Source organism: Phocoena sinus, chromosome 12 (assembly GCF_008692025.1).
Source record: "Phocoena sinus isolate mPhoSin1 chromosome 12, mPhoSin1.pri, whole genome shotgun sequence".
Classification (NCBI taxonomy): Eukaryota; Metazoa; Chordata; class Mammalia; order Artiodactyla; family Phocoenidae; genus Phocoena; species Phocoena sinus.
Genome location: NC_045774.1, coordinates 6,469,627 through 6,484,873, shown reverse-complemented (window position 1 = coordinate 6,484,873; position 15,247 = coordinate 6,469,627). Strand labels below are relative to the sequence as shown.

The 15,247-nt window shown below is 38.3% G+C and overlaps 1 protein-coding gene across 2 annotated transcripts in view; it reads right to left on the bottom strand.

Moving 5' to 3' along the window:
• The window catches only part of PRKN (parkin RBR E3 ubiquitin protein ligase), a 1,284,475-nt gene that overhangs the window by 540,796 nt on the left and 728,432 nt on the right, over nt 1-15,247 (bottom strand). The gene's annotated exons all lie outside the window — the stretch shown is intronic.

Below are 15,247 nucleotides of genomic sequence, written 5' to 3'. Positions count from 1 at the left end.
GGCTGACTCGGTTGGCATCACTGAGCATCACTGAGTGGCTCTAGGGCAAATCAATCTATGCTCAGAAACAAATGTCAATGGAAACTGGGAAATAGGAAAATCAGACATAGTGAGAGACTGGGGGAGGAGAGAAAACTCTGTGCCTTCTGCTAGTCTCATTACAGAACAAGCTTGGTGTAAAACAGACATTGCAAATGGACAAGAAGCAAGCTGTAGTGCTAAGGAAGGCATTCCAATATATTTATGGGAAAATAAACTTCACTAAGCCGAGTTTTCAAGACAAACAAAAGGCTAATTCCACCTATTTAGTAAGTATACAAAAAAAAAAAAAAGGTTCAAAGAATGAAGTTTATTTTTTTAAATTTGCTGAATCAAAATCTCTTTCCATATGGACTTGGTGTTGCAGGAGCCGAAAATATCATTCCAGAAAGCCAGATTAGAGCTGAACACTGACAGTTCTGTGAAAGCTAATGTGTATGATGGGATCATCACACTCCATGCATTTTATCATTTTCCTAGAATACCGTTCTGTATAAATTCTGTAATAAGAGTTACTTGTGACAGAGCCACTCTAGCTATTATCTTACTGATTTTAAAGGACACTTAAGGAAACTTCTGTGGACAATCTTAACTTAAAAGTTTAGTGTGGGCATCTGGTCCAGGAGAGCGTCTTGGCTAGCTCTTCCATGCACAGCTCCCCAAGACGCCTGCACGCTGGACTCCATGACAATGCAGAGGTTTGATTCCTTAGACCCCTGCTAGGAGGACACGTCCATCAACCAGCCAGCATCACACTAGTTTCCTAGCACAGAATTGGAGTGAGACAGCACCCTACAGCACCCCGTCTCAGTTCAAACATGCAAACCTCTGGAGTAGCAGAGGCTCTAAGAGGGACTGGCAAATCTGGGGGAGATTGCCCATTGCTAATAACACTGAATACCATTTTACAGTTTACCAAGCACCTTTACACAGATTTTATTATTGGACTATCACCCCAACCCTGACAGTCCTTTTAAGTGGGTCTTATCAGCCTCACTGGATAAAATGGTAGCTGAGGGGTGAATGACTAGCTTGTAATTAAGTCCCAGTCTGACCTCAATTGTGTTTGCTTTCTGCCCCATCATGCCACCAGGAGACAAAGGAATCAACTCAGTGGGAAAGTCTTCTCAACTCCTTTTCAGTCCAGGCTTTAATTCAGCTATGTTGGATCCATTAACCTACCCATTCCTCTTTTGTAGAGGATTACGTTAACTTAGTCAAGACAGGTTTATTATGGACATAATTTGAGGTTAACCTCTGAAATGATCACTGGGAAAATATGTTTGTAAATATAACAGCCTTTAAAAATGGGCATAAAAACAATTCAAATTAAGAAAGTCTAGTTGACAACAAAATGTAATTCCACATGCCAGAAGCTCATGGAATTCCAAAAAGCTTAAGATGTTAATATTGATATCAAGTGCTTGAACAGTGAAAAGGCACAATTAAGGAGATACAGAATGTCTGCATTTAAGAATGAGTGAATTAATTATTAATTTACTAGGGTAATTTATGAGTGACGTTGATTATTTGTACTGTGGTAAAGTTTCAGGGTGACAACAGTATTTCTTGTAAGGCACGTGGATCCTTCATCTATTCTCGTGCCTCTTAAACCATATGGGTTTTGAATATGAAACTAAATTTTGAAGTTTGTTTCCTAAACTTCTCTTAAGATACATTTTGATTATGTAAATATATTTTATGTTTTTTTAAAGTGATCATTTATATCACATATAACAGTAAAAATTTACAGTAGTTTCTACATGAAATCAATATCATGATATTTGCAAAACAATGTGAACAATTAAAACTTGGATTTTCTTTTGCAGCTATTAGCATTGTGACAGGACTTGCATTTTATGTAAGAATGTCCGGGTGTGTAAGGAATATGGTAGTTCAGACTATTTCTGCTCTCAAAACTGTGTATTATTCCACTGAATGGAGTAAGTTCTTGGTAATCACATTACAGCAATTACCAGAATAGGTTAAATGTGATTATATTTGTTAATTCTTGTCCAGAAATACGTATTGTACACTCTACTTTCTAATACTGTCCTAAATAACTCTTCTCAGGATTCTCAGGTTCTTTTCATGCCTCTTGTCTATGGCTTGTAGGGAATACAGAGTGGTACCACGTAGATCCCGTTTCAAAGGACTTGCTGCCCAGCTGCGGGGCGTGCGGTCAGCAGGTGCGCCCAGCCCTCAGCTCCTCCAGGATCTGCGTCAGTGACTGTCCAGCAGCAATGCCGTGAGGCTGGGCAAGGCAGGAGCTGAAGGCTCGGTCCGACTCAGCCCTGGGCGCTCTGTGGGCCACACTCACTCCAGAGCGCCCCATGCAGCTGGCCAAACTCGTTCCTTCCCTTTCCCCTTCACAGGCCTTGGTCTCTAATGAATAAGTAAGAAAATCTTACACATCAACTTCTGTTTCAACTTCTGCTTCTGAAGAACTCAACCTGCTACATGTCCCCTGTCACAGCTTTTACAGCAGCCACACTTAAGATGTTAAATCTCTACTAAAATTTCTAAAGCTATCCTATTAAAGAAGTCTTATCCTTCCCAAATATATTTTGGTCACCAAGGCCCAATTTCTTTTACAATCACTTTTTATACAATCATATGCCCACAAAATTCCTCCCGTTAATATCAAAATTCTTTTGCCCTCGAAACTCAAAATATTTCCTCTGAGTGGAGACTTAGGGCCAGATATTCCCGATTGGATTAATGTTTCATTTCTAAAATAACTATTTATGTGCATATATTTCCCCAAGGGGAAAAGGATTATTAATAATAATCATTACAACTGATGTGCTGCATTTGAGTAGAGATCTAAAATTTTCAAAGCGTATTCATAGAAATTAACTTACTTGATTTTAACACCACCTCAGGAATTAACCAAGTTTAGGAAATGAAGGTCAAAAGAACTGATGTGCCCCAAGTCAGATACTCAAATGCTGGTGGATTCCGGAGGCAAAGCCTGTCCTGATGACCCCCGTCCTGGAGCGGTCTGCACCCGATGGTGCCACCTACACACTTGCACACCTTTTGTGAAGTGTAATGCATTTATTTCTACTTTCTCTGAGGAAATGGGGTAGGGATCGTAAAATCTAGGCTTCAGAAATTAGAACTTTGGAACTCACCATCTGAAGCTGAAATTGCAAGGCTTGACGCACTTAATCCTCACAGTAACTCTGTGAAAACGAGGAGGCACTCTTCTCATCTGGGAAGACGGGGTGAGGAGGAAAGTGCCGCATTTTGGATCCACACAGTCTGTCTTCAAAGAAAGTGCCCGGAACCACTATACCACCCGCGCACCTCAGGAGTCGGGAAGGCCACTGGAGTCAAACTAAAGACCCCACAATCTTAAATATGAAAAAAAAGAGGGAAAATGGGAGGCGAAGAAGGAAGAAGCAGACTAACTCTCCTTTAGCTCTCGGGGATAAATTCTGCAGTAAGGATATAAGAATTTAGGGAATGCTTTAAGACCACTTATGCAATAATACGTGTCTGTAAATAACTCTTGGATTAATGGTCTGTACATATTTCTGTACTTGCGAGCGTGATACAAATAGGAAAAGCCTTCCCCAGAAGAGGTATTCTGAAAGAGATGAGCTTTAAGTTAAATGTGAAAGTGAGGTGGAATGGGGATTAGTTACTGTTAGCACAGGGGGCATGCTGGAACAATCAAGGACTGCTGCTCACTGGGGACAGAGAGTCAATCTGTCTTGCTTGGAATAAAGTGTCTTTGTCAGAACAAGGAATCAGTCAGCCTGTGGACGTAAGAAAACCAAATGCCAACCCCTTACCTAGCCGGTAGGCAGGCTGCTTTTCTAATGTTGTTTAGGAACAAAAAGAATAATTCACTTATCATTGGGGATTCTCACTAATGAGCATGGAGAACGATGCAGGGACACCCTGTCATATGCCCTTGTCTGTGTATAACACTAATTATTATTATCTATACTGGGCCCTCCCCAAACCCCAGTGGTTCTAGCATCACAACTTGGGATTAATCTAGTGAAGAGAGAGACAGATTTGTTATGTGAAATTTTGGGAAACGTTATGATTTCATCTTGCATGCCAGCATTGGAGAATGAGGCTAGCAGCAACTCAGACTGAAGGGTGGAGCTTAATGAAAGCTGAGCCCTCTCTGGATTGCAGCAACTGTCACCATCCCCTCCCATTTCATTCTTTTTCATATTCAAGTTCATACTTATCTCCCAATAAACAGTGACACATGACCTTGGAAAGGAGGAGGGATAGGGTTGCAAGTGTGACTTTTGGGTCTCAGCTCACAGGCGTTTACCTGTAAGAAGTGATGTGCTAGTGTTTATATCCTTCCTATGGTCTCTGGGTGCTCGGGTTACCAAATGTGGAGCCACGGAACCCCTGGTCTCAGAGGCATACATAGGAGGATGATATGACAAGATACACCCAAGACAATCCCAATATTTGCTTTTGTCTGTGCATCCTGTCTGATTTAGTGTTTATTCTAGATTTGTCATTATTCAAAGTAGTAGTATTATTATCAGCTACATTCAATAAGCTGGACTGGTTTGGGTACACATACACACGTACTTCTGTGTTCTCTGCCACTGTCTCATCTAGAGCACGTGAAGTACATGTGTCCGTCTGTGCTGGGGCTGGTCTGAAGTCTGAGAGATGCACAAAGCCACCAGGCCAACGGTTGGTGGGATCAATGGAAATTGTAGGAATTTATAGGTTCACTCTACATGAAGTACGCACAGATAGAAGACAGACAGTATAGAGACCACGGAAAAGTAGTCAGAAGGCTTCTGCTGCAGGGCTTTTTGTCACTTATTAATTACAGATCTAGAACAACTGTTTACTGTGATTGTTGGTATCAGTTACTTATTTTGGAATAAACCCTTCCAACAGTAATATGTTAAAAGAAGTAGTTTAATAGGTTAATATGTTAAAAGAAGTACATGTTAAGTACCTAAGATTCTAATACTAATGCCAAGTGTGGAGGCTTCCCACCACCACCAAACAATGATCCGACACCAGCTGAGGGACCTGCAGTTCGTTTCTGACACTATCTACCAGGGGATAGCATCAGGTTCTGCAAATTAAGGGTTCAGCCTTACAAAACTACCCCCTCCCACCTTCAGATGCCAACTGCAACTCCAGGTTGTCACCTGGGATTCTGACCCACTGTTATAGATTGGAAGTTCCATGACCCCTCCTTCAGTTTCAATAATTTGCTAGAGTGGCTCACGGAACTCAGAGAAATATTTTACATACTAGATTACCAGTTTATTATGAAAGGATAGAACTCAGAACAGCCAGGTGGAAGAGAGGCAAAGGCAAGGTATGTGGGAAAGTTGGAACTGAAAGTTCCAACCCTCTAATCACAAAGGTTGGTTCCCCCGGCAACCAGCCCCCATTCTCAGGTGCGACCCAAAGTAACCTCCTTAACATAATGAAAGGCACCACTGTTGCTCTCAGCACTTAGGAAATTCCAAAGGTTTTAGGGGCTCTGATGGGGGACAGAGAACAAATATTTCTTATTATAAATCACAATATTGCAGTACAGAATTTCTATTTCTCAAGAAAGTTAATGATGACTATTTAAGTTGCCTAGGTATTAGTCAACATTTTCTATCTACCAGAGGGACTTTTAAAATATCACTGACCAAAGACTAGAGACACAAACCTACTGAAGAAGCATCAGCATCTACTAGAGTCTGTAGTTGTTTTAAGAATACTATGCACAAAGAATTCAATTTCACACGTGCAGCTCTGAAGGTACATTTACATATTATTCAGTGAAGTGTGACTTTTCATTTACATCAAATGACTACGTCAATTTACTCAGTTTTGATTCCAAGTTTTCTTGTGCATGTACAAAAGGTTAAGTGATAGCTGTCAGTGTTAGCTTGCTTACCAGAAGAACTTCATAAGGAGTTAAACTGAATAGTTTTCTGTCAGTCTCACTGTCTAATAAAAATGGAAAACCTGTTAAATCCAATAATTGTTCCATTTTTCTTTTCACGTAGTTCATTGACTCAAAGTAAAGAGTTTGGAAATTTATTCTCTTGATGGTGAAATATCTGAATTTATTGTGAATTCTAGTGCAAATTCAGTTTAAAAGTTCCACACTGAATATGTTCTTAAAGTGACGACGTGAATATATATTTCAGTGGAATACAGCCTTATGGCTAAAAACAACGTCCTTATTAAATTTAGGAATGTGTGGAACACGCTTAGAAGTAATCATGGGATGCATCTAACTCATAACTGTGTTCAAACAAGCTGTGATATTCTACCAATCAAAGCAGAAGCTGTAGTTGTTAAAATTTACAAATATTTTTATAAAGACAGTAACTGAACCACAAAATTGTGACAAAACAGACTCTGGATACAAAAGCATCTCTGTTGTCTCTCTACAGCTCATTATCAGTCCAACTTTTAGGCAAGTTTCAGCCTTGAAAAAACTACTTTGTAAATCAAGTCTAGTGTCAACTGAAGGGTGGCAAAATATGCCAACCCAAAATGTGTCACTTTGGCATAAGAATTATTTTGAGCTGAAGCCGACTGAGAGGGAGCAGACATAAGAAAAGCTCTCTGCTCTCCCTTATTTGCCTAAAAGCAGGACAAACATTTATCAATGTATCCCCCTCCCCTCTCTATCAAGGACAGAAGTTAATCACTGGAGACAACTTTAGACACTTATCAGCCCAGAGGGCACCACAGGAGTCTATACAGCAAACTTTACTTACTAGTCCTTACCTTTCATTAGTTCCACCATATATTCACCCTCCCACAATCTGTTCCCGTAGAAGTTCAATGTCTTTTTCCTTTGTCTTGTCGCTTCTCCACAAATTTATTGTTCTTCGGCTAAGGGGCTACAGAAGCCCAAGTTCTAACCATCTGTTTGAGTTACTCATCTCTGGGTACTCCCATGTGTATGTGTGTTGCATGTGCTAATAAATTTCTTTCTTTTCTTTTTATTGTGTCTTTTGTCAGAACCCCAGCTGGAGAACCTAGAAGGGTAGAAGGAAAGTACTTTTTTTTCCTCCCCTACACTACAATAGTACTAACTACCTTACAAGAGTCTTCTAAATTTGTTTGCATTTTGTTCAAAATCAATTAGCAATCGTTAATCAAAGTATTCAACTAATGAATGTCCCAAATCTTCAGCTTTTGAAGCCTCAAGTAACAAAAAATCACTGGAAAAGGTTTGCGAGAAGACACTGAAACTAATCCCTGTAGAAGTAGGGGGGAAACTGATAAGATTAAATGATGAGAACTCAAATGATATACTGGATTTCCATTCTGAAATCTATAACTGAACTTTTGGAATATTTCAATTGGTGGGAAGAATTTTTCAGTGAAACTCCTATTTTTAATTTGTAGTTTCCATATTGATATCACAAAGAAGTGGAATTGAGAAAACTGATTTTGCTGCATCTAAATGTGGTAGAACTTTCAAAATATGCATAAATAAAAATAACTTATTTGGCGAGTTCTGTTTTGTAAAAATGCTTGTCAAAGAAAGGTTCTCTGAGTGGAGCAAAAAACAGTACTTGGGATAATATTCTGTCAGAAATATTTGCTCATTTTTAATTAAAAACATGTTAGAACTGAGATTACTTTATCAAAATCTTCTCTGAGCTTGCTGCCAGTAGAGGTAGGTTTCCTCAGTTAAAATATTATGATCTGTAGAGAAACATCCATTGGAGGCATTAACAATTTTAAATGTTTTAGTCACACTACAACTGAAGAAGACTTTAGGCACCTGTTTTTTTGTTTTTGTTTTTTTTAGTTAAAAAAATACAAACACACATTTTAAACAAAATCGCTCAGGAGGAGGAACTGGATGGAGACGGGTAATGACAGCACCAGGTGTCAGAGTTCAGTTTTGGGGTCAAGGGTCAAGGTTCTTTCCAGGGTGACATGAAAGGAGGAAGGGCTTCAGCATAGCAGGTAATGTCAGTATCTAGCTGGCTGGATGTAAGATAGCAAATTATCCTATGTATTTTTAAAATGTTGTCTTGGTCAAGTGAAAAAAATCCCTGGGAAATCCTGGCCTAAAGAGCTAAGTTTGGGTCCCTGTTTCATAGCAATGACACCGAGAATGCACTGAAGTCGCAATGTCAAGTTCTGCCTTGCCTGGATGAGCCCATCTCCACCACACTACCCATCTACAAGCCTGTGCAGCTGGCACTGGCTCTCCCTGCATCCGACTTAAAAACATGTTTATCTCAGCTTGAAGCCCCTGAAACAGTTCCTTGAGTCACAGATGAGCTCAATAAATATCTGTTGCATGAACAGATTGACTTTTAAGTTCTCTCTGTAAGAGAAGGAGGCATTAAAGACAATAGACTTCTGAATAAAATTGCTTTGCCCATGATATTGACATTATAGGACGCTGGCTTCTGTGTTCACACTTCTGCACATCAACGTGTGGGTGTGATGGTGTAAGGACTGTCACGACAGCACACGAAGCAGCCCTTAGTGCTGTGAAAATCTACGTCTAGACCTAGAAACCCTTGAAATTCCATTCCCAGTGTACTTCAGATGCCAAAATTGAGGCCATGTTTTCTTTGACATAGAATTTGTCAAATTAACAAGAAACAGAATCAACACATCATGACCCTTACTTCAATAAATAACTTGCCTGTTCTCTAGGTTATTGAGACTATTGCTTATTTGGTTGCAAATAGCTCTACAAGCTGTGAAGCCACAAAGGACAAATCTGCAAATACCTAATTCTAAATGTCATGGGAAACAAGAACTACGTAGATGGTGTATATAGAGGGTGAGGTAGATGATATCATTGCTTACCAATAAGAAATATCCCAGCAGTTTAAATTTTCTGAGGATAAGAACCAGTGCAAATATTATCTGCAATACACATAATTTCTTTCCCTCCACAAGTTTATAATGAATTGCTAATTATAAGGATAAAGTTGCAATTAAAAGCAAATGCACAAGTCACTTACAGTATTTTTCTAAGCAAAATTAGCTCTTTAAAGACTCTGTGGGCATTTATTTCCAATGAAAATGGACCTTAAAAGTAATGGTCGGCTGTCACCAAAGTCCTAGTGAGGGCCACTTGGATACTTTAGGAATACAGCCGCTTCTTAACATCCACCATCAGAAAATGAACTGCTTAAAATCCAGACGGTTACAACATGGAAGGTTGACCTTAACAGTTACGAAACTGGTCCAGAAGGATCTGCAATATTGTCCTAGTAGTGCCAGCGGGGGCTGCTGTGCACCTGCAGCGGCAGTTAAATGAAAAGGTGAGGCTTACGAATTTCATGCACAAGCACCTGTAACATCTCCAGGAAACCCCGCTGATGCAGCCACTTGGATCAGAAATCTACAGCGTTCACTGCAGGAGAAATGAAGGTCACTGACTGACATTAAAACTGACATGGCTCACATTTCAAAGTCTCAATGTTGATAAAATACTTCTTCTGTTTTTATAAGTAACTGACCCCAAACAATACAGCTGAGTAATCTATCTCCTATTAGTAAGACTCTGAAATCTGGCTTTCTCCCTTATTTCTAATAGTGCCTTAAAACTCTCTACTGATTTCTGATTAATTTATTTTGTTTAACTCAGTTTGGACAATTCCATTAGATTCAGAAGGGATTTTTAAAAGTAGAGAGTTCCACACAAAAAGAATTTGCTTTCTGTTTGTCACACTGAATAAAACAGGTTTACTTTAATCCAAACCAGCAAATATTTATGTAAATCTCTTGGACGCAAAGACTTGTGCAGGACATTGTAACAACAGCATCAGTCAGGTGTGCACATCAGTCAAGCTTGGACCTCATCCTTCTAGCAGCCTACAACTTAGAGCGGACAGGCATGTATACAGCTGTTTTCTTCAACTCTTACCGGTGTTTAAATTGTCTCTGTATTTCACTTTACTGCTAGTATTTTCCTTTTCACGTGCAAACCTACCTTCCAACCTCACCAGATAGCTTGCCTTTTACTGTCCAGAGAAAACTGGGACCATGCGGTGGGTAAGGTGTGATGAGAGAAAAACACACAGGCCTTGATGTGTAGGCTGGTTCAGCCAGTTCCTCGTGGTAAGACCAGGTGTAATTTTTTAAATGTCTTAGCCTCAACTTCTTCATATGTAAGATAGACGTTCAAAGAATTTGAAATTAAAGAATTACAAGTCATTAAGCACCACCTTCGAATTTCAAAGGAGGCAATGCAATTGCCTTATGTAAGGCTTTACCCACATGAAGGATTCTCCTTTCTGGAAGGGTTTATAGCAGCTCTCCCTCAAGACTGGATCAGACTGAGGTGTGCCACACTTTTTCAGCAAAGAATCTCACAGCTTAAGTAGAGAGATCTTACTCCAATGGGGTCTGGGCACAGTGTGAAGTTACTCGTTTCAAGCTAGAAGACATATCTTTGAAGTTTCCTCTTTCATCTTAAAAAGTTATGCTATTCCAGTCTACTATAGAAGGTACTCCTGTTTATTCTACTATCAATTTGGTATTCTGATTTACCTTTCTCTAGAATGCTATGTAAGATGGACACTCCAAGATACTCCCATACTTAAAGGGAAGTATTTTTTGTTCCTGGCATGTCACATTACCTAGGAGTATACATACTATTTGGGTCAGATAGGAGAAATATATAGATCTGTATGCTCAAAGAATACCACTGCTGCTATGACACAAACACACACACAAAATTTCAAGGATTTTTCCATTACAGAAATAAAGCCACTTACTGAAAAAGTCTCTGTGATGACCTAGATGGGTGGGGTGGGGGAGGGTGGGAGGGAGGTCCAGGAGGGAGGGGATATATGTACACATACAGCTCATTCACTTCACTGTATAGCAGAAACTGACACAACATTGTAAAGCAATTATACTCCAATAAAAAAGAAGATGTCAGTTAAATCCTATGTGAGTATACCTGTAGTCTCCCACAGTGCTCTTCAGAGCCTGATGATGAATCAAATCATACGTTTCCATCTGACACCAAAATGTCAAGAAAGGGTAAAGTTGATAGAAGACAGCCATTAAGCAACATAAAAGGAACTTCTATATAGAATTGACAAGAGAAGCGTAGACATAACAAATGCATTCAAAGGGAACATAACTAAGATACCCATTGCTCATCTCTCTTTGTTAAATCAACAAATGAATTCATACCAAAATACTATCAAATCGTAGTCAAATCACTCTCCCCCAGGAACACCAAGAACAAGTCCAAACAGACTTTCAGATAAACCTTTACTAATCTCCAAGCCCAAGTGAATCTTTTAAGTGCGCAATCCAAGGCATTGCTTCAGTAGGCTGAACGAACCTTAACACAAATTTGAAAACAAGAAAATTATTTAAAAACATTTATATCAAACAACAATGACATCGAAAACATAAGACTTTATTGGAAGAGTTAAGGAAAATTACCAGGTAGTAGTGCTTCTTAGATGTAATGTCCTACTGGGAAGTGGACTATGGAACATGTTTCTGGAAGGTGAAATTCTGACTATACACATGGTTGTTTTTTAGTCTGTCTTCAGTTTTGGAAACCAGGAATAATGAATAAAGGTGAAAAGTACAGGGACGCACTAGGCAGCTGTAGAAGAAGCAAAGCTAGGGAAGGAGGGTGGTGATTTTTTTCTTTTTGCCGAATGATATCATGGTAATAATTTTTCTATTTTGTTATGTTTTCAAATTTTATATTTTTAAATTTTAAGAAGGCTCATTCTGTAAAGTAAGATTCACGGTGCAGAAATACTGTTTTCCCCTGAAGCTACCTGATATCAGGGTGAGGCCCAAGATCTACATACTGGTTGGGGAAGGAATACAATCTTACTTTGGCATTGCCCGTGTCATTTTTTTGTGGCTGAATATTGTTATTCCTGAGTGCAACTGAGGTATCGAGGGATGTGTTGAACCTTTCTGATATAATTTCTATCGTAAATACTTAACAGCACAGCTATTATACCTTCAAGTGCTGTAATTTCTGGTTTTGGCTCAAGTTTTTGCTTTTGGCTCGATTCACTATTTACTCATAAACCTAAGACTATCAACTGATAACCTCAATTGGATGAAGATCAAGCCGCTACTGTAAATAAGGAGTGGGGACCGCAAGGCTGGATGGCAGATGGGAACCTGATGGCTCACACAAAACCTCAGGACGTTTTAGCCCTCAAATAGTTCGCTTTTTTCTTTAAGAGACAGGAAAATATTTTATATACAATATAAACTCAAAAGACACAAATCACGTACCTAAATTAAAATTTAAGCCTAACATCTGGAAATGAATAGCACATTTATCTTATGCATTTTTCTACATATTACAACCACATATGTGTCATTTGGAGGCCAGTATCATTGAAAACCTCATTTTTAATTTCTGCATCTGTCAGAAGACAGGACCACAAACAAGTGCTTTCTCAAATGATACTATTGATTTATAGGCTGTGAACAAGGACTGTTTCTACCTTTTGCAGTTCTTCAGAACCAGTCAGAGCCTCACAGATTACCTACTTCAATTCTTGGATTTTATAAGGAAACTGAAGGCTTAAGAGATTGTTACATTGCTAGGTCGAAAAATTACCTTAATGGCATTGGAGTTCCTTGAATATGTTATTACACACTTGTAAAGAATCATAAAAAGAGAGAATTATTATTAAGAAGGTAGATGAAAAATGCCAATCTCTTTTTATACGAAAGTACATGTTTGTAAGCACAAAAATAAATAAAATTCGTACCTTGCTACCAATTCTCTACAAACTATTTCAGAGAATAGAAGCAGGATAAATGCTTCCTAATTCATTCTAGGAGGCCAGCATTACCTTAATATCAAAACCAGAAAAAGGCAATACAGGAAAACTACAGACAAATATCTCTCATGAACATAGAAGAAAAATCCTCAACAAAATATAGCAAATGAAATCTAAAAATGTATAAAAAATACTATACACAATGTCCAAGTGGGATTTATCCTAGAGTTTACAAGGCAGATTCAACACTGAAAAATGAATTAATGTAATCCATTACATCAATAGACTAAAAAGAAGCATCACATGATAATATCAATAGATGCATAAAAAAAATCTGACAAAGTCTAACATGCATTCATGATAAACACTTTCAGTAAAGTAGGAATAAGAGGGGGACTCCCCGAACTTGATAAACTCTATCAACAAAATATCTACAACTAATGTCATACTTAATTTAAGAAACTTGAACTTTCCCACTAAGATCAGGTACAAGACAAGGATGTGCTCTCTCACTATTCCTTTCGAAATCATACTGTAAGTCCTAGCTAATGAAATAAGGCAAGAAAAGGAAATAAAGGTATACAGATTGGAAAGGAAGACAAAAAACTGTCTTTGTTCACAGATGACGTGATCATCTATGCAGGAAATACAAAAGAATCGACAAAAAAATCCTGGAAATAATAAGCACTTATAGCAAGGTTGCAAGGTACAAGGTTAATATGCAAAAGTCAATTGCCTTCCTATATACCAAGAATGAATATGTGCAATGTGAAATAAAAACACCATTTACATTGGCACCTGAAATCTGAAGTACTTAGGTATAAATCTAACAAAATATGAAATAAGACTTGTATGAAGAAAACTACGAAACTCTGATTGATGAAATCAAAGGAGAACTAAATAAATGGAGGTATTCCATGTTTGTGGGTAGGAAGACTCAATGTTATCAGGTTGTGGGTTCCTCCCAAATCAATGTATACATGCAATGAAATTCCAATCAAAATCCCAGCATTATTTTATGGATATCAACAAATTGATTTTAAAATTTAATTGGAGAGGAAAAGACCCAGAATAGTCAACACAATATTGAATGAAAAAACAAAGCTGGACTGACATTACCTGACTTCAAGACTTACTATGAAGCTATAGTAATCAAGACAGTGTAGTGTTGGTGAAAGAATAGACATATAGAGATCAGTGGAACAGAACAGAGGGCCCAGAAATAGACCCTGATCTTTGACAAAAGAACAAAGGCAATACAATGGAGCAAAGATATTCTTTCCAACAAACAATGCTGGAGAAATGGGACATCTACATGCAAAAATGGACCTAGACACAGACCTTACACCGTTCAGAAAAATTAACTCAAAATGGATCACAGACCTACACATAAAACACAAAACCATAAGACTCTTAGAAGATGACATAGGAGAAAACCTAGATGACCTTGGTCATGGCACAACTTTTTAGATACACCACCACAGCCACAAGGCATAAAAGAAATAATTGGCAAGCTGGACTTCATTAAAATTCAGAACTTTTGCTGTACAAAAGACAATGTCAAGATTATGAGAAGACAAGCCACAGACTGAGAGAAAACATTTGCAAAACACACATCTGATAAAGGACTTATCCAAAATATACCAAAAACACTTACAACTCAACAAAAAGAAAACAAACAATCTAATTAAAATATGGGCCAAAGGCCATAACAGACACCTCACCAAAGAAGACATACAGATAGCAAATAAGCATATAAAAAGATGTTCCACATCATATGTCATCAGGGAAGTGCAAATTAAAGCAACAATATGATGGAATCTTAGGTACCTATAAAAATGTGTTTTCATGTAATATTCCATGACAGGGAAATCTTATCATGCTACCATGTTAAATGGAAAAAGCCACATACAAAACTCTATATACAATACAATTACATATAGCACACACACGCGCACACACACACACACACACACACACACACGCACCATACAGACATGCAAATGTTCAGGCATACCCAAGATACTGGAAAGAATTAAACCAAAATCTTACTAACCATGAGGATAGAATTTCTAACACTTTAAGTTAATTATTTCTAAAATAAAAAATAAAGCATTAACAAGAAAAAAACACAACAATCAGCAAAATACAAATGCAGAATATTGGGGTGTCCTCATGCAGGCTCTAATGACATCCCTATGCATGAATCTGTCAACATAAGGAGAAATAGTCATTTTCTCTAACCTACAGAGAGGGCACTCCTCTGCTGCCTGATATGAGAGGCGGCCTTATTCAATCAAGTGGTTAGTTACACACACACTTAAATCTAACTGTGTATGAATACAGCAGCTTTTATTTATAAAACCCCCAAAAAATAATGACAGGAAAATTTTTCTTGCAGGAGACAATATTATTTTTCCAGCAATTGTCTCCTTGTGTATCTGGGAGGTGGTTCATTTCCTTAGAAAGATGTT